We start from the raw sequence: 26,350 nt of genomic DNA, 5'->3' as shown, positions 1-26,350 counted from the left end.
AACTGGAAAACACTGAGTTTCAGAAATGAGGGAAGCGATAACTTTTGCAAATACAAAACACAACGTTACTCTTGTGTGGGATGATATGTCATAGCGGGGGGAAAAATCTATTTGTTGCATAAATACCATTTCCATCCCCTCAGTTGAGTGAGTCAACATTGCCAGCATAAATTTAACCTGTAACAACCTATGTTAAATTTAGATATATCTGTAGCTACTAGGTTTACGTGGGAGGTAAGGTACATTTGGATTTAAATGGATAAAGGGCAGGTTAAGCAGATTTACAATTTAATGTTCAGCAAAAGGATAGTTGATACATTTTTCAAATTATGACATTCAAATTATAACCATCTTAAAAATCACTACTAAGTTATTTGTTCATTGCAATTTCTTTAGGTGGAGATAGTCAAAATTTTACTTAATAGATGTAACATTCTGAGAGAAACTGTGGGATTGCAACCGAACAGAGCAACATGACATGGAGAGTTTAAGATTATTATCAGGATCACTTCAGGAAAACCCTCTAATTGGCCATGATTTGATAACTGTTAAACCTGCTGTGCCATGGTGCCTATGTACATAGCATATATCTTTGGTATTCAGGGGGCTTGCAATATTTTCTGGACCTAGGGTAAATTGTTTAGCACTTTAGGGAATTGTCAGGTGACAAACCAACTCATCAGACTTTTCACCCTAGATCTTTTAGCAAAGTTTTTTTTACTTCCAGAAGAAGTTTGGAATGGTTTATTCTTATAGAAACCTTTTGCCTCTCTCTGACCTCCATGATGAAATCCAAATATCCTTTCAAAAAGTAACTCTGGAAGTTGTTTGCACTTTCTATGTACAGTTAATTGATGTGCAAAATATTGAAATGGGCAATCTTTATTTTCTTTGTTGAATGCCTGTCAGTCATTTTCTTTAATTAAGCAGCTAAAAATGATCAACTTAGCCAATTCCCTAGCTGCCTTAAAAATTTCATGAAAAAGGAGATGGTATTTGAGTTGTGTTCAGAATTTGGCACCTCCTTCTCCCCCCCTTCCACTCCCCACACACTTTCAGCAAATCATAAAGCTGACAGATTTCAAAATGCTTTTCTCTGACCCTTAGAAACACCAGCTGCACTCATAGGGATATTAATGGAAAATTGCCAAGGCAACCTTACATAGCTATTCATTTGATCTCTCTGGTTCCCCTAGAAGGCAAAGGGTATTTGACCAGGACAAACTCGAGTTCAGGATGGTCAAATACCTTTTTATCCTCATCCCAGTCTACTCATCTTCTCTTTCAATTATATTATTGAAAGAAGGCAGTAAGAATTAAAATGACATTTTAATGATGATTTTAGGAGAGAAAAAAAGTAACAGTGATTGAAACATTTGATTATTTTTATTCAGAAGTTGACATTCTTAATTAATTCCAAGACCCTTGTAGAAACTTCAGATATGAAAGAAAATCTTTTTATATCAATATTAGATTATTTTATTTCCTATTTTGATGATCAATCCTAACTTTGGGCATAGAATATGCTTGATTCAGATTTGTCCATTCCAAAGGCCTGAGTTTTATTATTTCCTGAATTTCCCACCCCCCACCCCTTACATATCCCTTCTATGAGAAATTCTGTGAGCAGATGAGGGGCGAGCAATTGGAGATGGTGGGAGGGAATAAGAAATCTAGAAACAGAGTGGCCTACTGGAAAGAGCACAGGACAGGGAATTAGAAGACTTGGCCTCTAATCCTGCCTCTGCCACTTGCCTGTTGTGTGACCTAGGGCAAGTCACTTAACTTCTCTGTGCCTCACTCACCTCGTCTGTAAAATGGGAATTAAGACTGTAAGCCTCATATGGGACATGGACTGTGTTCACCCTGATCATCTTGTATCTACCCTAGCATTTAGTACTGGCACATAGTAAGTACTTAACAAGTACTATTTAAAAAAACAAACAAAATTAAAAAATAGATAAGTATCTTATACCTTTTCCTGCCTTGTAACAGCCCCATATTGCTCTGGCAATTAATTCAGAATAACTATCATAAGTCTTTGCAACAATTTAGGTGAGTTAGGTTATCATCATCGTCATCATCCACATTTCAGAAATGACAGAATTGAGTAAAGAATTGTGGAGAACCTTGTTCCAACCAGTCAGTCTGCCTGCTGACAAGATGGAATTAGGACTCAAACACTTCTGACTCAGTCACAGGCAAATTCCTCATCAAAGTCATTTCAAAGCAAATCAAAAGCAAAACCTTGGAACAGGGTAGACAACAGGGCACATTTATCGGAGTGTCAGAAGACTACACGAATGCAGCTGGAGGATACATTTGTATTCTAGATGAGTCTAGACATTACCTGAATGAGGTCTTCTAAAGAAGAAAGGGGCATCTCCTTTGAGCAAGTTCCTTTTTTTTTTTAGCACAGCTAGAGAAGCCACAATTATGAGAGTCTTCTGTTTTGGGAATATGAATCTACCAAAAGAACAAAGAAAATATCATTACTAGACCAGTTAAAATATTTTTTCAGTAATCCAACAGTGATATCAGGATGCTTGGGGGGAACAGTAAAATGGGTTCAATCCATCAGTAGCATTTACTGATGCAAAGCACTATATGCAAAGCACCTTACTAAGCCCCAGGGAGAGTGTAAACAGCTTATTATCAGTCAATCAATAGTATTTATCAAACACAGTGTGCAGAGCACTGTACTCTGCACTTGGAAAGTCGACACAGTTCCTGTCCTCAAAGAGCTTACAGTCTAGCTGCAGAGACTGATACCAAAATAATTTACAGGTTAGGAGGAAGAAGGAACTGGGGACATGTTCATGAGTGCTATGGAAGTTTCAGGTGTACACAAGTACTTGAGGTGCTTGAATGTAACCTAGAGGAAATATGATTTCAGAGGAGTTATGGTCCTTCAGATTTTAGGGGCAGGGGAAGTTCCAGACAGTGGGAAAGGCATGAGCAGGAGAGGGGAGAGTGAGGAGCAGTCTATTGATTTTCTTCTCCTACTACCCCCCAACCTTGAATTCTCCATTAAAAAATTTTTTTTTTGGTATTTGCTATGTACTTACTATGTGCTAGACACTTTACTACACACTGAGGTGGATAAAAGTTAATCAGGTTGGACACGATCCATATCCCACATGGTGCTCACAATCTTAATCCCCCTTTCACAGATGAGGTGACTGAGGCATAGAGAAGTTAAATGACTTGCCCCAAACCAGAAATCAGTCTGGAGGCAGAGCTGCAATTAGAACCCATGTCCTTCTGACTCCCAGGCCCATGCTCTATTCACTAGGTCATGATGCTTATCAAGCTTGAGAGAGCAAAGAGTGTAAAGTTGGGGTGCAGTAGGAGAAGAGAGCGATTGATTGCCTTAAAGCTGACGGCTAGGAGTTTCTGCTTGGGAGCAGTGGGTAACCACTAATACCAACGTTTAGGGCTCCAGAGACTGGAAGAATGGTCATGTTGTCAATTGTTTTGGGAATGTTAGATGGAGAAGAGGATTTGGAAAGGAAGATGAAAGTGTCAACTTTGGACATAACCTTCAAGTGCCAAGGCATATCCATTAAGAAAATGTCCTGAAGGCAGAAGGAGATGCAAGATTACAGAGAAGGGAAAGATCGGATTTAGCAAAGTAAATTTTGGAGTCACCCGCAGAGAGGTGGTGGTTGAAGCCAGGGGAGCAAATAAGCCAACCACCCTGATGAGGGATGCAGAATGAGAGGAGAGCCTTGGGCATCATCCACAGATGGGGGACAGAGGAAGACCTAGCGAAAAAGACTGAGGAGGCACGACCCAGAGAGAACCAGGGGAGAGTAAAATCAAGATTAGATCATCTTTCCAGGAGAACAGAGTGGAACAGGGTGAAAAGCAGCCAAGATGATGAGAGGATTAGGAGAGAGTAAAGCCTGTGGAGTTAACAAGGAGGAGGATAGTGGAACCTCAAAGAGGACAATCTCAGCAACGTGGAAAGTGGATTGTAGAAGGTTAAAATGGAAATTATAGAAGAATAAAATGTAGGCAGTGGGTGAATACAACCCACTCAAAACATTTGGACAGAAATGGGAGGTCAGAGATGGGGTGATTGCTGGAAGATGCAGTGGGATTCAGAGAAGGAGTTTTGGGTTTTTGGGGGGTTTTTTTAGGTTAAGGTTTGTGGAGCCACCAAGGGGGATTGAAGGCTGAGGGGAGGAAACCATAAGTGTGTGGAGTGATTGCAGGCAGGGAAGGATGAAAAGTGGGTGCAAATGTTTTTAGAAAATAAGAATAGCTGGAGTAGATTTTGAAAGGATGCGGGTGATGGCCTCTTGAGAGAGAGGTGAGGAGGAGACACTGGTAAGGCTCATATCTGGTAGTATCGATTTCTGTCAGAAAAGTATTTGATAATCCATCTTCATAGATAAAGATAAGGATGAAAGGAGATAAAGTCCATATGCTCATTGCTTTTTGCCTTCTGCCACTGATTCCCTTAGCATTTTAGAGTTCTGAAGTACAACAGGCCCCACCCTATTTCACAGTTTCGATTTGCTTTATCCATTTCTTTTCTGCGGATGAAATGTGTGAGCATTTGTGTAGCTGCCAGACTGTGAAAGTTAGTCCCTTATAACAAGCCAAGATGTTAAAGGGTCACTGGAAAAAAAGCCCAGAGTAAAAATGGAGTTGCCATAAGAGGAGGAATGTTTCATTTTCAAAATTTTCTTTTAAATATGAATGAGGAACCATTCTAGGATCTCCTGTAATCCAAATTCTATGATGTCAATGTAAGTCCAAAAGGAAAATTACTTCCAACCCCTTCAATCTGGATCACAAATGCATAACAGCCAGATGTATTTAATTGGTGCATATCATAAAAACTGCTAGAACACTTAACAGTACTTGAAGGCACTGAGGAGGGAGACAAGGAAGAGGGACTGAAAAAAAGCTTATGACTTTTATCTTGGAAAGGCAAACATTGTGTTGAGAACTTGGGTGGTAATGCTTTTCTAATGGCAGAAATAGAAAATCTCTATCAGGAGACAAGATTCACACATAACATGCTTTCAAGCAAATGGGTATTTTTGATTCTCATTTAGAACCCGGCAGTATAAGGCATTTTCCTCAGTGCTATAGATCTCTAGATTCTGCCAGGATTGACACAGGAGCAGCTGCCTGTACATTCTGTGTTCAGTCATTGCTTCCCAGGATTATCTGTTTATTATGTTTAAAGTGTGCTTAAACCTAATTGCAGTATTTTTAGTAATTCTGAAATGACTATCAACACTGAGGCTTCAGCTAAAATCAAGATGCAGGCAATAGCATACGTCTTCAGATTCTGGTGCTATCCTCTGCCCTGATTAGGAATAATAGCTCTTAAAATGCTGATATAAGGCCAAAGTCAAGCAACATGCCAATCCACATCACTTGGACCAGTCGCTGGGGGGAAAAAGTGCAGCGAATGCATAGATGCAGTATTCTTTCAGGGCTTTAGAGAGAAAGCTATGGTTACTGCATTATACAGTGAACTTGCAATTTTATGTGTAACTAACAGCAAAGGGCATTTTTTAACCATTTAATTACTGAGCCCCCCCCCCAAATTAATTCATTGGGTATTTGAGTCAAACAGATTCTAGAGAAGCAGGGTGGCTCTGTGGAAACAGCACAGGCTTGGGAGTCAGAGGTTGTGGGGTTCTATTCCCAGATCTGCCACTTGTCTGCTGTGTGACCTTGGGCAAGTCACTTCACTTCTCTGTGCTTCAGTTACCTCATCTGTAAAATGGGGATTGAGACTCGGAGCCCCACCCATTTGGGAGAGGGACTGTTTCCAACCCAATTTCCTTGTATCCATCCCAGTGCTTAGTAGAATGCCTGGCACATAGTAAGTGCTTAACAAATACTACAATTATCATTATTATTAGGCACTAAAACAGACTTCAGGTAAAGGGAAGCTAACCATAGAGCATAAAAGTATGTACATAAGTGGATGGGGGTGTGAGTACTAAGGGCTTGGGTAATGTGAAAGTGTTGAAATAGCAGAGATGATATCAATTCATACAGATAGCTTTATATATATAAATTTTAACCTCCTTGTGGGCAGGGATTGTGTCTATCAACTCTATTATATCATACTTTCCCAAACACTTAGTACAGTGCTCTACACAGAGTAGGCACTCATGCCATCGCCTGAAATTTCATTAAGTAGTCTAGCTCAACTATTTTAAGTCTTTTCTTTAATTTGGTCATTTCAAAGTTACCACCATTCACAAACTGTTCAGGCCTTCAGATGACTAGAATGGTTTTTAACTCAGTGGGTTGCAAGGGAAATAGGCTCAGTGACTAGGTGTATGCAGGGTTTTTAGGCCTATATTACCTATTATGCTTTTTTCATGCTGATTCAGGCCATATTAGAGTGGGCAAAGAGCCCTTTTGATAATATGATCCACATTGTTCATCAGTACGAACCTAGCTTGGCTCTGTGTTTTGGAGCAGGCAGGCCAAGCAGGGAACTCATTGGAAGCCTTTCAGCTTTAGACTTCTTGAACTAATGTCTTCAACACTTAGAAAATGCCACACTAAAACAAACTGCAATTTGTCTTTAGAACAAAGCTCCTTTTTCCCCCACTAGATTATAAATTCCATGAGGGCAGGGGTCATATCCACCAACTCTATTGGACTCTCCCAAGGGTTCTGTACAAGTGTCTTGCACATGTAGTAACTGCTTAATAAATACCATTGATTGAAGATTCCCATTTGGAAACTGATGTTATTTGCAAAGGCAGATACTCCCAGATACTCCAGGATCCCATTTGCCTTTTAAAGAACACACAGAGTTTTTTAAAAATGAAAAGGAAATCTTGCATTAGGAGGCGAGGGAGAAACAATACCCTGAATTTGATTCTGTGTAGTCAATGAAACTGATGAGGTCGACTCAACGGGTGCAAGCTTAACTTTTCCTACCTTACCATTTTCTGTGACAAGATCTATGCGTGAAGTTGGAGGTTCCAGAAGGATCCTGCTTCTTGAGCAAGGTGTGGTGGTGACCCCAGGGACAGGCAGTCAGGGCCTTCCTAATATAAACCAAAGCTATTAGTCAACTGTAAGAAGAAAAAGAACAAAGCCCAGGGCCAGGAAGTCCCAATGCCCCTGCCTGGGATAGGAAAGAAGTAAGTGGGGTGGGAGAAGGTGGAGAAAGACAGCTACAAGGAGAAGAGTTAACTAATCAATGGTTTTGACCATTACCTACTGGGGTGGACAGTATAATAGAAGTAGACATGATCCCTTACCTCAAGGAACTTACATTCTCAACCTACCCGGGGAAAAAAGCACTGAAATAAATTAGACAGGAAGATGTAATCAGGCATATAAAGACATATGAACCTAAGTGCCTCAGGGGGAGTGAATACCATGTGCTTAGGGGATATAGTAGTGCTAAAGTGAGAAGCAGCATGGCTCAGTGGAAAGAGCGCAGGTTTAGGAGTCAAAGGTCATGGGCTCGAATCCCGGCTCCGCCACCTGCTGTGTGACTTTGGGCAAGTCACTTCACTTCTCGGTGCCTCAGTCACCTCATCTGTAAAATGGGGATGAAGACTGTGAGCCCCACATGGGACAACCTGATTACCCTGTATCTACCCCAGCGCTTAGAACAGTGCTCGGCCCATAGTAAGTGCTTAACAAACAAATACCAACATTATGAAAGTGGTATTTGTTGGAGGCTACAGAGTGGAGGGATCAATCAGGAAAAGCCTGGTTCCTACCCTCAAGGAACTTATATTCTTGCAGAGGAAACAGATAGGAGGAAAGAGACAAAGGGATGTGTACAAGAGTAAGGAAAAGAAGATAGAGAGAAAAGGAGAAAATAATAATAATTATTGTGGCATTTGTTAAGCTCATACTATGTGCCAAGCACTGTTCTAAGTACTGGGGTAAATATAAGATAATCAGGTGGGACACAGTCCCCGTCCCACATGGGGCTCACAGTCTCAATCCCCATTTTACAGATGAGTAACTGAGGCATAGAGAAGTGAAGTGACTTGCCTAAGGTCACAGAGTAGACACGTGGCAGAGCCGGGGTCAGAACCTGCATCCTATGACTCCGAGGCCCGCTTGATCCACTAAACAATGCTGCTTCCCTAGAAATGGACAGTGTTCCTGAAGAACGCCTTTGCTGTATGATAATGGCAGAAATGTAAGACCCAAAATTTACAACTTTTGAAATAATTTCCATATGAGAGAAGACTTGGATTGGTTATTTCTTGTGTAACTTGGGAGCCTATTAAAAGTGGATTAAAATAGAATTAATCATAAACATATGCCCCATAGGAGCAGGATAATTGGGGTTATGACTGAAATGATCTTAACTAGAATGTACATTTTGCTCTTAGTTTAATTAGAACCTGATTTTATTTTTCCTTTTTCAAAGACCCAAAGAACTCTAATAGAGTAGTGAATCTTGCAGTTGGTCATGTGATAACAAAACATCTTACATTATACTGCAACTGCAAAACTACAGCAATGACAAAAAAAGACAAAAGAAATGCTGGCTGGGTCTTTCACTGCACTCAGCTTTGGATAAAAATTTTAGGGCTGCATTTCACTTAAATAATCCCAGTGTAATATGAAGCTCAGTTATAAGTAAAGTGTCCCTCAAGTCCATTTTTGTGTTTCTGGTACTTGGAAAAAGAGTTTCAGACCTACTACTGAAAACCCAGAGTATTATAAATGGCTTTGGTTGCCAGCAATAAGATGTTATTGCTATCTTAGCATCAGAGAATTGATAATGGGACTTGCTATTTCAATTTATGTGTAAATTATTTCAGTGAAAAAAAGAAAAGGCCTTGGTAAGAGACAGGGGGAAAAAGCAATGGAGGAGATAAATCTAGTTCTTGGTGAAAAATAAGTCCACATTCTTACTGTAAAAAGAGTAAACTCTGCTGTCTAATTATGTTTTTCAGAGCAACTTTTTAAAAGTTTTCTTCCTCCCTAGTTCAGTTAACCTGGTTTTTAGTATCCTAGTTTGTGTTCATTCTCCCTCTTGGTACCATGCCAATAAATTTAGATTCCTGTAGAATAGATTTTTCACCTGTCCGTTGGGTAACAATCTGCAAGACAAAACAATTGAAAGAGTGAAATGGCTTCAAACTTGGAAAACATACTTTCTTGGCAGAGGCTTTTTTGAGGGGGTTTAAATCCGTGTTATTTGAAAGTAAATTCCATATTGAAATAGTTAAAATTGCAAATGCATAGTAATATGTTACAGGAAATCTCTTAAGCTGAGAGTTTTATGTTTTACTGGATTTACCACCTAAACAGCAAGCCCACTGCTAGAAAGATATAAAAATGATTAGACTGCGGACCTTTGATTTTAACTAAAGCTTCTGCCTTACAAGGGCAATTGAAGTTCAGCTCATCACTTGGTGGGTACGACTCCTTCAGTGCCTTGCCAACTGTTGCTAGGGCCCATTGTGGAAGCTGAGCTCCTGTGTCCTTCCTTTCTGAGCTGTATTAGGGTAAATGTCTAGAATCCCATTTCCACTCTTTTCCTCCTCCTCTTAGGCCCCTGTGGTTCAAACTCTAGCCCCACCCACCTCTACAATCCTTATACGGATCTTAGTTCTTGCAAATGTCTCAGGTTGGGACATGGTGCCTGAAGGAACTGCATCAGCTCACTCTCTGGTGGCTCCTTCCTTTCCGGTTTCAAACCCTTGAACATCTTCCTGCTGCCCCTTGGCCCCACTGCACTATCTAGCTCTTGCCCTTCCTTACCCCTAGCATTCCTATCTGAACTCCTCAAACAGATTGCCTGCACTTGCATGTCTCTTTGACTTTCCTCCTGCTCATCCCTCTAAATCATTCTCTCCAAGGCTACTGCTGACCTCCTCACTAGTTCTCAAGGGACATTTTGTCTTATTCTCCTCCACTTCTCAGCTGCCTCTGGACCATCACCTTCTCATGGAAACACTACCTAACCTTGGTTTTCTGACACTATCCTCTCAATTCTCCTCCTACCTCTCTGGCTGATTCTCCTCAGTCTCTTGCACTGGCTCTTCTTCTTCTTCCCACCCCATGTGGGGGTGTCTTGAGACCCAGTTCTGGGTTCCCTTCTAGTCTCCATTTACACCTACTCCCTTAGATAATTCAGTTGCTCCCACAGCTTCAACTACCACCTCTGTGCAGATGACTCCCAAATCTATCTCACCAACTCCAACCTCTACTTCTTTGCAATCTTGCATCTCCTTCTGCTTCCAAGACATCTCTATGTGGATTTCCTACTGCTACATCATCCCTCCCAAATTCTCTCCTCTTTCTAACTTTCCTATCTTAGTTGAAAAACCACTAACCATCCTTCCTATTGCTCAAGCCTGTAATTTTTGCCTTATCCTTGACTCCTCTTTCTCTTTTAAACCTGACATTCAGTTTATCACCAAACCCTATATTGACTCTTCCTCCCCAACATCCCAAGAATCTCCCCTTCCTCTTCAACTAAACTGTTCCGGGCAGTTGTCACAGTCCAGAGCTGATAGCTACATCTGTCTCCCTGCCTCCAGTCTCTACCCTCTCCAATCCATACATCATTTACTCTGCTCCCAGGATTATTTTTTCTGAAACTTTATGCAGCACAATATTTTGTCTCCCTTCTCCTCAATGACCTCCAGTAATTTTACCCATTCCTCTCCACATATGGCACTGATTTTAAGGAACTCAATTAGCACACTCTCGACTAGTCTCACTTCTTTCCCTACACCTGAACCTGCCCGTTTCGTTCCTCTCATCCCAACCAACTCACCGTGCCTCAGTCTCATCTCTGTTGCCAAGGACCTCTTGCTCTTGCCCCCACTTCAGATATCACCTCTCCAGGAGACCTTCCCCGATTAATCTCTCATTCCCCCCCACCCTATTGCCCCATAAAAGTTGCTCTTCAGCATCCCCTACACCTACCTTATACTCTCTGTCTTCCTACTACTTGTAATTTCTTAAATTGTAAAATCCTTGAGGACAGGGATCAATTGTACTAATTAATGGACTTTCATAAGCACAGATATTATTGATTAGCTGCGACGATGACATGATTTTACTCTTTAGGCCATTAAGGCATTAAAGGAAATTAAAACATTTACCTAATTTACTCTTCTATGCTTCTCACTTAGTCATAGGTGACTACTGGAATATCATCCATCCATACCTATTTGAAACTGAGAAGTTGCAGGATGATTAGGACTGCCTCGTATTCTTTTGAGGAAGGGGAGCTTAGATCAATAAGTCAAAGGAACGAGAATTCAAAGGTAATGTCCTAAGAAGGGGACAGTGGTTTTAAAACAATTGGCAATTATTAAGCACTTCTAATATGCTATTTTCTGGGGTTCATAAACAATAATCACCTCTGACACTGACCCTGTTCACAGGTTTTATGGCCACACGTTAGAGAGAACCAGGGCAGACTACATTAGCCAAAGCCCTGACCAATATACTACGGAAATATCAAGCCTACAATTTTTTGAAAAAAGGGATCATATTTGTTCTGGCTTGTGTGCTCTAGAGGCAGCTAGCGCTTACTATAAGTGGCTGTGTTTTTACTTCTTTATTATAGTAATTATAATTCATCATGTGTGGTCTATTAAGTGCTGCCCCATCCCAGTCTTTGGAGGAATGGAATACTTCCAATTTAAAATCATAATCATATACATATATTCAAGGGTGCTTTTTTCCTTTCTATTTTTGATTTGGTTATTACCAGGGCTCAATGATGCTGTTTTCCAGACAGAATTACATCAGAGTCTTGAAGCTTCCCAAGAACCTGGCCCCTGTTGAACCCACCAGCACCTCAGAAGCGTGGGCTAAGAACTGGCAGAGGTCTGCAGGAGGAAATGCTTCAAGGTAACAGGGGGAAAAGCATGGGCCCAGGAGTCAGAGGACCTGGGTTCTAATCCCCATTCCACTACTTACCTATTTTGTGACCTTGGACACGTCACAACCTCTCTGTGCCTCAGTTCCTTCATCTGTAAAATGGGGATTCAATACCTAATCTCCCTCCCACTTAGACTGTGAGCCCCATGTGGGGCCTGATTATCTTGTATCTACCTCAGCGCTTAGCTCAGTGCTTGGCAAATAGGCACTTAACAATAATAATGTTGGTATCTGTTAAGCGCTTACTATGTGCAGAGCACTACACATAACAATAGGTTGGGCCTGAGCATCTTGGAACATCTCCTCTGGCACTCAAGAAAGCCAAGTGAACTTGACAAATTCCCAGATGTGATAGAATAGGTGACAGTCACGCTTAAACTGCCAAATTGATCTGGTAGTTAGTATCTGAAGCCAAATGGAGGAGATGAGCTAAATTCAGCCGCTGCTCCTGCCCCAAAGACAAAACTCTGTAACTGATGTATTTAGGATCCTTAAAATAAATTGACTGACTTCAGGGAGTCAGGATACTAGCTGTGTGGAATAATACCAATAATTATATTTGTTAAGCATTTACTATGTGCCGTCACTGTATTAAGCACTGGGGTGGATACAAGCAAATCTTTTGGACACAATCCCTGTCCCACATGCGGCTCACGGTCTCAGTCCTCATTTTACAGATGAGGTAGCTGAGGCCCAGAGTGGTAAAGTGAATTGCCCAAGGTCACAGAGCAGATAAATGGCAGAGGCAGCATTAGAAACCGTGACCTGACTCCCAGCCCCGTGCTCGATCCACTATGCCATGCTGCAGATAAGACCCTCTCGCTGGTGTACTAACCCCATAGCTCTGCACTGCAGTTTCTCCTCCCATGGTAGAGAAGCAGTGCCTGGTGTTCTGAGCAGCAGTTCATGCATACCCATTACATCCCTGTGGAAAGAGAAATCCACTAACCCCAGAGAGTTTGATTTGCCTTGGCAAAATTTACCTAATGTGGCAATTGAGGACTAAAGCCTTTCAACTCCTAGTTATTAGTATTAGTATCATCATTATTATAACTGTTAAAATGATACTTGATAAGCACTTACCATGCACCGGGCACTGGGCTACATATAAGATAATCAGGTCTGTGAGAGTCTAGTCCCACAATCAAAAAGGGAGAGAGGACAGCTGTTTAACCCTCATTTTACAGATAAAGAAACTGAGTAGACCCAGAAAAATAGTGACTTGCCCCAGGTTACATAGCAATCAAGTGGTACAGTCCTAGCTATACGAAAACTCAGGTCTCCTGACTCCCAGTCCTGTGTTCTTCCACTAGGCCATGCTGCATTTTTTAAGAGCTATGTCGATTTCCTTGAATTCCTATATATTGTACTCTCCCAAGCACTTAGGACAGGGCTCTCCATACAGTACTATAATGTTCTTTAATATGAAATTATAAAGCAGCAGGAGAAGCAGCATGGCCTCATGGAAAGAGCACAAACCTGGAGTCAGATTATAAAGCCACTGAGGGCTAGCGACCCTAATGTTCATCCTTATGTTTTTTTCCCTAGAACATACTACGGTGCCCTGCAAACAGTAAGCATTTAAGACTGTTATCATTACCACTACAGCAAATACTCCACAAATACTACATATTGTTTACAGTTGTTCAGCTGTCTGGGACTCATATCTTTTAGGGGTCCCAGCCCTGTTGAACCAGAGGCCTGAGTGACTCTGTGGGTACAGGAGCTCTGTATGCAGCACTCCGTTGCCCACTGTAGCCCACAGAATACCTCTGAGGAGGGAGGAGTTGGAGCAAGAGGGACATAATTTCCTGCATCAAGTCACTCCCCTAACCGGGGACTCTAGGAAAGGTGGGATCCTGCACTGGGATTCATGATGAAATGGTCCAACTCTTACCTTAATTCATGCATCATCACACTACCTCTCTTTCTCCCCTGCAGAAACATACCAAAAGGGTCACGGCTACATGTTGGGTACTTTGCGGTCCTAAAAAGAGGCTGGATATGAGAGCAAAGTACTATGATTTTTTTTTAATTTAATGGGATTGCCTAGTATGTGAATAGCTCCAGATATTCCACATGTGAGAAATGAGGGAAATGCCATGCCTTCAAGCCAGGATTGATTTAATATCACACTAACTCTTGGGAAAAGAAATATGGTCTGTACATCACCCTGATTCTATTTAGTTGCCATTGTTTTTATGAGATGTTCTTCCCTTTGACTCTATTTATTGCCATTGTTCTTGTCTGCCTGTCTCCCCCAATTAGACTGTAAGCCCGTCAAAGGGCAGGGACTGTCTCTATCTGTTGCCGACTTGTACATTCCAAGCACTTAGTACAGTGCTCTGCACATAGTAAGTGCTCAATAAATACTATTGAATGAATGCCTTTCAATTTATATGCAATATATATATATATATATATATATATATATATATATATAATATGCATCTAATTAGAAATCTGCCAGTTTTCCTATTGGCATTGTCTAGGAAAAGGATAACAGTGAGGAACAGTCTTTCAGCTACTGAAAGAAAGAAGCAGAGTCCAAATGTGTATCTTTTAGTCAGCTTAACTGATGTAAAATATAGTTTAAAAAAATCAAGAATGAATCAGAGTGAAATCAGAATTTAGAGCCCCAGAAATGTGCCTGAAGCACCAGTAATGTCAGAGGGCTGAGAAACAGGTTGAAAGATAATCTACATTAACCCACATTCACAGAGAGATCATCTAGAAGAGGGACTGTGCATACACATTAATTGTGCCTCTGTCTTCCACTGGGAATAATCTTGGTTAGTGCAGGCTTCTGGAGTGCTGCTCTGACTGCTAGTGTGAGGGTGAAATCTGGGAGCAGCATAAAACACTTCCCATGGAACATTCTTGCCTTTGGAATTTTCCTCAGTGTGCTAATTGGTCAGATTGAATCCATGCAATGAGGCTGATGGATTTAATCAAGCATTCATCTGCCTGATGATTTGGAAAAAATTAAAAATCAGCAAGTAATAGTGTCAGGTCCCAGACAATGAGCATTCAACTAATCTTTTAAGAGTCTAATGACTCTGTAATGGATACCTTAATCTAAAAGCATTGCTATAATCATACAGCATTGCCCAAGCATTTTCTAAAACTTATTTTATAAATAGTTGGGAATATAGGGATTTTTAAAATTGTATTTTTACAATCAGCATTGAGGTCACGGCTAAAGTATGTGTTTGATATTCTTGCTTGTTGGTGTCCTTTCATCTTGCAAACTTTGGCAAGATGGTATGATGGCATATTTTGGTAAATCCCGGAGGTAATGCAGGTTATGTTGAACTGATGTAATTTCCAAATGGACCAGCAAAGAGCATCTGGTTTCACTAGATCTGTTGGCTTGCTATTTACCTCTATTTTCTTTTAAGAATGAAGGCAAGATGAAAGCAGGTTTTCTTACCAGAACTTCAGTAGAAATCTTCAGAACTGATGGGCTTTTGGAGTTCTTCTTTCCTTCAGTTTAAACCATGTTAATAGTAACAGATTTAGAATGATTCACTATCTGCTTCCTGGTGAGAAGCTGTAACTAAACATACAATTTAGAGAGTGGTATTCTCTACATGTACAACTCATCTCCTCCAAGAGGTCTTCCCCTTTCCCCTCTGCTCCCTCCCCTTTCCCCCCTTAGCTAAGCCCTTTTCCCTCTGCTCCTCATTGCCTCCCCTCAGCACTGTGCTCATTTGTATATATTTTTATTACCTTATTTATTTTGTTAATGAGGTGTACATCCCCTTGATTCTATTTATTGTGATTATGCTGACTTGTTTTTGTCCACCTGTCTCCCCCGATTAGACTGTAAACCCGTCATTGGGCAGGGATTGTCTCTACCTGTTGCCAAATTTATATTCCAAGCACTTAGTAAAGTGCTCTGCACATAGTAAGTGCTCAATAAATACTATTGAATGAATGAATGACTCCAGGACACCTTTCCATTCTCATGTTCTAAAACCTATATGTATCTATTTCCTCCTGATGGGAAATCATTCTGTGTCTATCTCCCATGAAGACTATAGATTTATGAGCCAACACATTTGTCTTAGTGTAAAACACCTTTCTGGAGTTTACCAACTCATTTAGCCTTGATTCACTTAGGCAATTACTTCAACAGGAACAACATAATCCTTGCTACTTATTTCTGACCCTCTGACAGGTAATCCACCAGCAATATCTCTTCCCCAGCTGAGAAGACAAAGATCCAGGGAAGATGTGACTGTCTGTAACCAAACTGTGATAACTGCTATTTGTTTTAGTTTTAATTTGGATCCTCTGAAATGCCCTTATTGGTGGTGATATTTATTCTTATTGTCTATGTGCCTGTCTTCCACTTAGAATGTGAGCCCCTTTGGGACAACTACTGTGTTTGAATTATCTTGTACCTGTGCTAGCACTCAATATCCTACCTAATACAGAGAAAGTGTATAATAAACACCAAACTAATACTCACTGTGACTGATGATGGAACACAATTGCTCCTCGCTGGAGGGAGGGAAGGAGAAGGTGACTTCTTTGCTTCAACTGCTGCTTGATCTCCAACTGAAAGAGATGAACCTGCGTTGGGTCTCGGGTTAGAGATTATACTGTAAAAGGGGCTGCACTGGATCTGTTTCCAAAGGGCACATATCAGCATGACCATTTCAATCAACATGTTAACTATGGAGTGGGAGGTGAGTGATGGTGGTCTGCTGGATCGAGTGTGGGTCAGTTTTGAGTCTCCCCTCTTTTATGCTTAAATTCCTCTGACCATTTCTTACTGGTTCCAGTCCCCTCTAATATCACCACTGGGTCCTCTTGGCTGGATCTGGGCTTTAGCCAAGATCTGCAGAGATAAAAGATTCAGTCGCCTGGTGACACATTTTCTTGCGGGTAACTCCTTCACTTGAAAGTCTCGTGAAATAAGAACCAATTAGTGGGTCTCTTTCATACATGCTAAATACACATCTGAAGAGTCACTCAATACAATAAATACAATTGAATGATAGAGCAGAGGCCTCCCACTGAGGCTATGACCACCTCAAGACTTATGTGCATTCAATTACACGGTGCATACTTACCTACAGCTATGTCTCCTTTATGGACAAAATGGGGTTTTAAAATACTGTTATCTGCCCGGGATCAGCATTCCACACAAGATGAAGCACTCGGTACAGTGTTTTGCGCACAGTAAATGCTCAATAGATACGACAGAATTAATGAATGGAGGGATCATATCTCGAGGCTGATCACAATGCAGATAACAAGACCGGTTTCCTCTGCTGCCTCTGGAGAAATCCTGATAAGTGGGAGGTGTGGAACCAGAACAACCAGCCTAAAACATACACGTGGTCTTCCCTTTAAATTCTTATCAACCACTCAGAGACTGAAAGAACAACTCTTTCCACCCAGAAATCTTGAAAAAAGTGACCGCATCATAAATTCTAAATCCAGTTGTTAGCCACATGGTCACTTACTGTCTCATCAGAGGGCTCCGGAACACTAGAAGACTGAAATAAAAACAGGCTGGCAGGCCCAGTGGCAAGATGATTAGATATTTCTGTGACCCTCACGCAGCAGGAAGTCCGGTGCTTGTTCAGAGGAAAGAAAAGATTCTCATAACCTTCAATGCTCATTACCTGACAAAGTTGGTGTTTACTGAAGAATGCAGTAGGGAAGCTGTCAGCAGGAAAACAGCAGTCAGATGGGGAGCATTAATAGAACTCAAAAATAGCCACATAGCATTTAAAGTGATTAATCGGGCACAATTCAAGTGTGCACAGCTGCTCTGTGAAGTAGGATACAGAGAGAAAGCTAGGAAGCAAATGAGGAGAGATTAGGAATGAAGCCAGGGTTGGGGCACGGAGATTAGAATCCAACTCTCCTCCAGCCAGCTTTTCAAAAAAAGTGGTAACCTTTGCAGGTGGACAAGAGCCATCCAAGAATAGGGCTACTCCCATGATCTTTCGGCTATTTGGGGGCATCCCACCTCTGTCATCGGGGTCCCTGCTGTGTGGACAAATCAGCATTTTCTAACCATCTCTATTTTCTCCCTTTCCCTTCCCAAGTAACTAAGTTATCTTTGGAGCAAAACCTGCAGAGGCAAGGTTTCTTGAATTGAGATGATTTATTTAGACCGATACCATCTCTGTGAGACCTTGGACATGATTGATCAACAGTATGGAGCGCCTGTTATGTTCAGAGCACTGTACTGAGTGAGTCCTCAGGAGTGTCCAGGTTAAAAGAACAGGTCCTGGATCACAAGGAATTTACAATCAAATGAAAGAAGCATGCACACAACACTTTACAGAGAGAAGAGGTGAATAGCTTGCAACGACCTGGATGTCGGCCCGCCACCTAAAACTCAACATGAGCAAGACTGAGTTCCTCATCCTCCTTCCCAAGCCCGGTCCTCTCCCAGACTTCCCTATCACCGTGGATGGCACAACCATCCTTCCCTTCTCTCAAGCCCGCAATCTCGGTGTCATCCTTGACTCATCTCTCTCGTTCACCCCACACATCCTATCCGCTACCGAGACCTGCTGGTTTCACCTTTACAATATCACCAAGATCTGCCCTTTCCTCTCCACCCAAAAAGCTACCTTACTGCTACGGGCTCTCGTTATATCCCGGCTAGACTACTGTGTCAGCCTTCTCTCTGAGCTCCCTTCCTCCTCTCTCGCCCCGCTCCAGTTTATTCTTCACTTCGCTGCCCGGCTGATCTTCCTGCAGAAACGATCTGAGCATGTCACTTCCCTTCTTAAACACCTCCAGTGGTTGCCTATCAACCTCCGCTCCAAACAAAAACTCCTCACTCTAGGCTTCAAGGCTCTACATCACCTTGCCCCTTCCTACCTCTCCTCCCTTCTCTCTTTCTACCACCCACCCCGCACGCTCCGCTCCTCCGCCGCCCACTTCCTCACCATCCCTCGGTCTCGCCTATCCCACTGTCGACCCCTGGGCCACGTCCTCCCGCGGTCCCGGAACGCCCTCCCTCCTCACCTCCGCCAAACTGATTCTCTTCCCCTCTTCAAAACCCTACTTAAAACTCACCTCCTCCATGAGGCCTTCCCAGTCTGAGCTCCCCTTTTCCCTCTACTCCCTCTACCACCCCCCTTCACATCTCCGCAGCTTAACCCTCTTTTCCTCCCATTTCCCTCTGCTCCTCCCCCTCTCCCTTGCCATCCCCTCAGCACTGTACTCGTCGGCTCAACTGTATATATTTTCATTACCCTATTTATTTTGTTAATGAAATGTACATCGCCTCGATTCTATTTAGTTGCCATTGTTTTTACGAGATGTTCTTCCCCTTGACTCTATTTATTGCCATTGTTCTTGTCTGTCCGTCTCCCCCGATTAGAACGTAAGCCCGTCAAATGGCAGAGACTGTCTCTATCTGTTGCCGACTTGTTCATTCCAAGTGCTTAGTACAGTGCTCTGCACATAGTAAGCGCTCAATAAATACTATTGAATGAATGAATGAATGAATAGTAAGATGGGCATGTGAATGAGTAAGGGCTTAGATAGTAAAGTATAAAAGCTGATTATATATATATCTACATTCTATAGTTGGCTTGGAGTTCCCCAGTCCTTAGGTGGTAATGTAAGAGGGGCCTGACTGAGAGAGATTCAGAGTCCCCGCTAGACTTTCCCAAATATTCAGAACTGAAGCACACATAAGTTCGAAAAGAGAATGAGAACGCTAAAGTCAGATCCAGTGCTTAGAACAGTGCTCAGCACATAGTAAGCGCTGAACAAATACTATAATTATTAAATGCAGATTACAGCTACGACACTGTGAAACGCAAAAATTCCCAGAAGTTGACAATTCAGCGCAAGTGAGTTTCCCAACCAGACAGTGCTTCTTTGAGAGGTGAGCAAGAGCCCATATGGAGTGACTCACAAACAGTCCAAGGAGGCAGTCCCACAGGAGGCACTCACAGCTCCTGGGCTCCCCTCTGCTGACTTGGAAGAGGTGGCTGTTAGCTTCCTATGCTGGACACACAATGTGTCATCTAGGTCCTTCTGCAAAAGTCCATAGAACTTAGAGCAGAGCTCCCCCAGGGACTGCTAACCCTCTGTCCCCTTGCTTCATCGCAGTTGTGTTTCCCTTCCAAATCGCTGTGAATGGGGTGTCTCTTCCAAGCAGTGGGATCGTGTGGCAGGACCTGAAGCTGAGGGAGGCTGGGGCTTTAGAAATGCCAGACCTGAGCTCCTTCTGTATGTGACCATATGGGGTGGGGGACAGAACAGCTGAAAAGCGGACCCTAAGGCTGAGAGGAAAATGAGGTCACACAGAGGAAAGCAGAAGCAGCTGCTCTCTTCAATTTAAGAGGGCCTCATTCATAATAATAATAATGTTGGTATTTGTTAAGTGCTTACTGTGTGCAGAGCACTCTTCTAAGCACTGGGGTAGATACAGGGTCATTAGCTTGTCCCACATGGGGCTCACAGTCTTAATCCCCATTTTACAGATGAGGGAACTGAGGCACAGAGAAGTGAGGTGACTTGCCCAATGTCACACAGCTGACAAGTGGCAGAGCCACTCACCTGATGTTCCCATATTCTTCCGGGAAATGTAGTTCCTAGGTAAAGTTTTTCTACTTCCTTCAGTCTCTTAACTTTGCCTCCATTGGAAGACTGGTTGTTAGCAGCAACATGACTTCATTCAAATTTAGTGATACGACAGGGATTGACAAGTGGGAAAATGCTCAAAGGCAGAGGAATCGACTAGGTAACTATCAAGCCTCTTGCCACAGTTGAGACTCTAAATTCCACACCTGTGCCCGAGAGTTCTGTCAAAACACTATCAGAACTTGACTTTGCTGACCCAAGTTTATTACTATTATCATTTTTATTAATAAGACTCCCAAAGAATGCCACATTGCTTCTAAAACAAGAGAATCAAAATGCCACATTGCTTCTAAAACAAGAGAATCAAACTGATCACTGAGGAATGGGGAGGGGAGGTGCTCTTTGGCTAAGGAATTCATGAACCAAATACATTCACTCAGGTAAACAGCAATACATTAACCTACATCCTTGAGGGTCAGGCTCATTGCCTAAAACTGAGTGGCAAGAGCAGCACATGCTGTTGACAGCACTTGAGCCAATAGTGAAGCGACCGAAATAAAATGATTAGTAAATAAACCATCAAGGAATCATTCACTCACAATTATTGAGTGCTTTTTGTGCGCAGAGCACTACACTAAGCACTTGGGAGAGTACAATATAACAGAGTTGGGAGACATGTTCCCTGCCCGCAAGGAGCTTACTTAGAGACATTAATTTAAATAAATCAATTACAGATATGTATATAAGTGCTATGGGAATGAGGGAGGGATGAGTGAAAGGAGCAAATCTAAGTGCAAGGGCAATGCAGAAGGGTGTTGGAGAAGGGAAAATGAGGGTTTAATCAGGGAAGGCCCTTTGGAGGAGATGTGTCTTCAATAAGGCTTTTAAGGTGTCAGATATGAAGAGGGAGGACATTTCAGGCCAGAGGCAGAAGGTGGATGAGAGGTCGGTGGCAAGATGGACAAGATCAAGGCTCAGTGGCGGTAGAGGAGCAAAGCGTGTGTTCTAGGTTGTAGTAGGAGAGCAGTGAGGAAGGTAGGAGGGGGCAAGGTGATTGCGTGTTTTAAACCTGATGGTAAGGAGTTTCTGTTGGATGCAGAGATGGATGGGCAATCACTGGGGGATCTTGAGGAGTGGAGAAACATGGACTGAACATTTTTGCAGAAAAAAGATCCGGTCAGCAGAGTGAAGTATGGACTGGAGTGGGGAGAGACAGGTGGCAGGGAGGTCAGATAGGAGGCCAATTCTGTAATCAAGGCGGGACAGGATAAATTCTTAGATTAACGTGGCAGCGGTTTGGGAGGACAGAAGAGGTGGATTTTAGCAATGTGAAAATTGAACTGACAGGATTTAGTGACAGCTTGAATATGTGGGTTGATTGAGAGAGATGAGTCGAGGATAACACCGAAGTTATGGGCTTGTGAGACAGAAAGCACGGTTGTGCCGTCCCCAGTGACAGGAAAGTTAGGGGGCGGACAGGGTTCGGGTAGGAAGATAAGGAGTTCTGTTTTGGACACGTTGAGGTGTTGGAAGGACATTCAAGTAGAGATGTCCTGAAGGCATGAGGAAATGCGAGCCTGCAGAGAAGGAGAGAGATCAGGGCTGGAGATGTAAATTTTGAAAATCAACTGACAGGAGGAGAACCGAGATAGGACAGTGAAGCCAAGGTTGGATAACATTTCCAGGAGAAGGGAGTGGTCGACAGTGTCGAAGGCAGCTGAGAGGTCAAGGAGGATTTCGATGGAGTGGAGGCCATTGGATTTGGCTAGAAGGAGATCATTTATGACCTTTGAGAGGGTGGTTTCTGTGGAGGGAAGGGGGTGGAAGCCAGATGAAAGTAGGGGTCAAGGAGAGAATGAGAGGAGAGGAATTGGAGACAGCAGGTGAACAACTTGTTCATGGAATTTGGAGATGAATGGTTGGGGGGAGATGGGGAGATAACTGCAGGGAGCTGTAGAGTCAAGGGAGAGGTTTTTTTTAGTCTGGGGAGACATGAGCATGTTTCAAAGCAGTAGGAAAAAGGCTATTGGAGAGATACTGTTGAAGATGGCAGTCAGAGAGGAAAGGAGGGAGGTGGGGCAGGTGCTTTGATAAGGTGCGAAAGGATAGGGGTCAGGATAAACTTGGGGTGGAAAAGGTCGGCCCGATATCTACATTTCCACCGGTAACGTTCTGCGGCTCATGCAAGAGGAAGAAGTGTGGCCTAGCGGAAAGAGCACACTCCTGGGAGTTAGAGGACCTGGGTTCTAATCACAGCTCTGCCAGCTGCCTGCTGTGTGACCTCGGGCAATTCACTTAACTTCTCTGTGCCTCCGTTTCCTCAACTGTAAAATGGGCATTCAAAACCTGTTTTACCCCCTACTTAGACTGTGAGCCCCATGTAAGATAAGGACTGTGTTTAACTTAACCTGATTAACTTGCATCTACCCCAGCGCTTAGAACAGTGCTTGCCACATAGTAAACATTTAACAAATACTATAGTGATACTATAGCATCCTGAAAAAGAGCTGTATTTTCCTTTGCAATCCTCAACCCAGAAGGAGGTTCCCCCACTAACCTTTCCAAAACTGCTTTAGATAGAGGCAGCTCCATGACCTCCAAACTATTACTCTCTGTCCTTCGAAAGGAAATCATCTAGTGAATTTTACCGAGACGAGTGAATGAAGGAGTCCCACAACCCATCATTCCCAATCCCAAATTTGCTTCTGACAAAGCCGCATCTGTTTTCCACATCCAGACGACGTGAACCGCAATCAACTCTCGACCTGCTGGAAGCAGCTCATCAGTGGCCATTTTCTAAACTGTTTCCAGCTGGGAGTGTCTCCGGCCTTGGCTTTAAGGGGCTCAATCAGCTCTCTCGCCCCATTATCCTGGCTCCTCTAACCAAAACCCTGCTTGCATGCTTCACTCTTCTCAAACCAACCTATTCACTGGGCTTTGTCCCTCTCACTTGCCAACCTCTAGTTCATAGCTTCCCTTGTGTCTGGGCCTCCCTCCTGCTTCACCTCCAACAGGTCACTGCTTTCCCCATCTTCAGGGCCTTTCTGAAACCACATTTCCCCTAGGTGACCTTCCCTCACCTCCCCACCCCGTTTCCCTCTCAATTGTCACTTCATCATTTCCACCTAAGGATGTGGGAAATCACACCCCTCTGCCACGGCACTTTTATATCTTAGAGAAGCAGTGTGGCTCAGTGGAAAGAGCCCAGGCTTGGGAGTCAGAGGTCATGGGTTCGAATCCCAGCTCTGCCATTTGTCAGCGGTGTGACTGTGGGCAAGTCACTTAACTTCTCTGTGCCTCAGTTACCTCATCTGTAAAATGGGGATTAATTGTGAGCCTCACGTGGGACAACCTGATGACCTTGTATCTACCCCAGTGCTTAGAACAGTGGTCTGCACATAGTAAGCACCTAACAAATACCAACACTATTATACCCTCTTGCTTCCTCCGACAGGTAATTTTAGTGTCTGTCTCCTCCACTAGACTGAAAGCTCCTTGAGGGTAGAGAACACGTCTAACTCTACTGTGCTATCCCAAGCACTCAGTAGAATGCTCTCCACACAGTAACTCCTCAGTACATATTATTGACTGATCAATCCATGACACCCCCTGCAAACAATCAATGGTATTTGAGTTCTTACCGCATGCAGAGTAATATGCTTGGACAGTATAATACAACAGAGTTGGGGGACATGTTACCTCTCCACATGGAACTTACAGTCTGGAGGAGGAGTTTACAATCTAAAAGGTCACCCAGGCGAGCCCAGCCACGCCCAGCCAAGACCTGGATGCAACGATGCCTTCACAACTTCTCTCTTGCACAACTAGCGATTCTGTACAGCTTTTTAGGAATGAAAATGGGATGGGTCTCTGGCTGCACATGTATATTCTTAAAGTCATTAACTGCATCTCACTCTGCCTGGCAGACAACTGAAATATAGCCTATTTATTAGTGGAGTTGACTGGGTTCCTTAAAATGCCTTAGACAATTTAAACTTCTGTTCTTATTCTTTCCCTTTACGGGACATTCATGTGGACTAGTAGTTATCCCATGCTGAGTAGCCTTAATGAACATGCTTGCCTCATCAGCTGTAATTTGACTATTTAATCAAGAGCCTTGTTGCCTATTAAAGTTTCCCATTAGATTCTTGTTAAGAAGGAATGACAAGGTTGTACCTGTTTCTGATGGCAGCATGGTGCAGCCCTGCTGACTTCACTAGCCACAGGTCCCTTTCCTAAACTGAGGGAGTTGAGGTAGCAGGAAAGAGAGTCTGAGACATTCCCCTGACCAGAAGGAGGGGACTGAGCCCAGCTTCTTTGGGGTTGCAACTGTTTTTGTCTCCATAAATCAATCATTGATATTTGTTGAATACTTACTCTGTGCAGAGCACTGTACTCTAAGCACAGTAGAACTGGTAGACACGATCCCTGGCCTCAAAGAGTTTATAGTCTACTGGGGAGACAGACACTAAAACAAATTTCAGGTGAGGGGAAGCAACTGTTATGTACATAAATGCTGGGGCGGTGAGTACCTAAGTGCATAATAGGTACATATTATGTGCACAGGTGAGGCAGTGCTGGAGAATAGGATGGGAAGATGAGAGATTAGTAAGGGAAGTCTTCTTGGAGGAGATGGGATTTTAGTAGGGAGGCCAGTGGTCTGCCAGATTTCAGGGGTCAGTGGGAGTTCTACAAGTCAATCACAAGGTCAGGTGATGTTTCATTTGGTTTGGAATCTCATCATGGTGAAATGACTTAGGAGAGAATTATATGAGGAAGCACCAAGAGTCTGGTGTCTTAATCAATATTAGAATCAAAACTGAGATGCTGAAGGGGAAGGTCAAGATGGGAAAGGAAGTGGAAATAACTTTTTGCTATGGAAAGCGAACCCAAATTAATGCCAGTCTAAAGGTAAGATAATCATCATAATAAATAATAATAATTATGGTATTTGTTAAGGGCTTACTATGAGCCAGGCATCGTTCTAAGTGCTGAGGTAGATACAAGATAATCGGTTGGACACAGTCCCTGTCCCACCTGGGGCTCACAGTCTTAGTCCCCATTTTACAGATGAGGGAACTGAGGCTCAGAGAAGTTAAGTGACTTGCCCAAAGTCACACAGAAGATAAGAGGCAGAGCCAGGATTAAAACCCATAACCTTCTGACTCCCAGGCCTGTTCTCTATCTTCTAGTTCATGCTGCTTCTCAACTTGCAAAATGTAAATTGACCCTAAAGGCAGAAAGTGAAATTTCCCCCACCAAAGGCAGCTATTCGGAGATCATATTGGGACAGCAAAGGCCAATTTGAGAAACTGACAGGAAGGTTAAGTTGCTGAGAAAGTGGAAGATTCTCAATGACCAAATTAAGGCAGAAGAACACCGGCATACGTTCTCACCGGGTTGGCAGATGAAGCAGATGGGTTAACACACAGTTGGGGGATGGAGAAAGCTTGGAGAAGGTTTGGTCAAGTTGAAAGCAAACATGGAAGCCTCTCAAACCAAGGTGACCTTGGAGAACCAGGCACCCACGAGGGGCAAATAGAAATGCAGCAAGCTAAAGAGGAATTCATGTCTGAGATCGGAGAAACAGTATGGGCTGGGGAGTCAAGGGGACCTGCGTTCTAACCCTGGCTCCACCACTGGCCTGCTGTGTGACTTTGAGAAGTCACTTACTTCTGGGCACCTCAGTTTCCTAATCTGTCAAATGGGGAATATCTGCTCTCCCTCCTCCTTAGACTGTCAGCCCCATGGGGGACAGGGGCTGTATCCAACCTGATTATCTTATATCTACCTCAGTGCACCTCAGTGCTTGGTACAGTGATTGGGACATAGTAAGTACTTAGTGAATGTCACAATTATTATCATCTTCTAAAGAGGAGTAAGCTAGACTTCGGGG

The 26,350-nt window shown here is 43.0% G+C and overlaps 2 long non-coding RNA genes across 2 annotated transcripts; one reads left to right on the top strand and one right to left on the bottom strand.

The window, feature by feature from the left end:
- Positions 1–8,720: 8,720 nt before the first annotated feature.
- On the bottom strand, positions 8,721–15,430 carry LOC114813308. Its single transcript, XR_003761028.2, has 3 exons — positions 15,311–15,430; positions 13,775–13,875; positions 8,721–9,074 (listed from the first exon to the last, which is right to left on the bottom strand). It is a non-coding gene; the product is annotated as an uncharacterized LOC114813308 (long non-coding RNA).
- LOC120638506 lies at positions 11,714–16,386 on the top strand. Its single transcript, XR_005660206.1, has 3 exons — positions 11,714–11,847; positions 13,426–13,450; positions 16,061–16,386. It is a non-coding gene; the product is annotated as an uncharacterized LOC120638506 (long non-coding RNA).
- Positions 16,387–26,350: the final 9,964 nt, after the last annotated feature.

This window comes from Ornithorhynchus anatinus, chromosome 7 (assembly GCF_004115215.2).
Source record: "Ornithorhynchus anatinus isolate Pmale09 chromosome 7, mOrnAna1.pri.v4, whole genome shotgun sequence".
In the NCBI taxonomy this organism is placed as follows: Eukaryota; Metazoa; Chordata; class Mammalia; order Monotremata; family Ornithorhynchidae; genus Ornithorhynchus; species Ornithorhynchus anatinus.
Note: the sequence above shows the minus strand (reverse complement) of the source record. Positions and strands in the feature narration are given on the sequence as shown.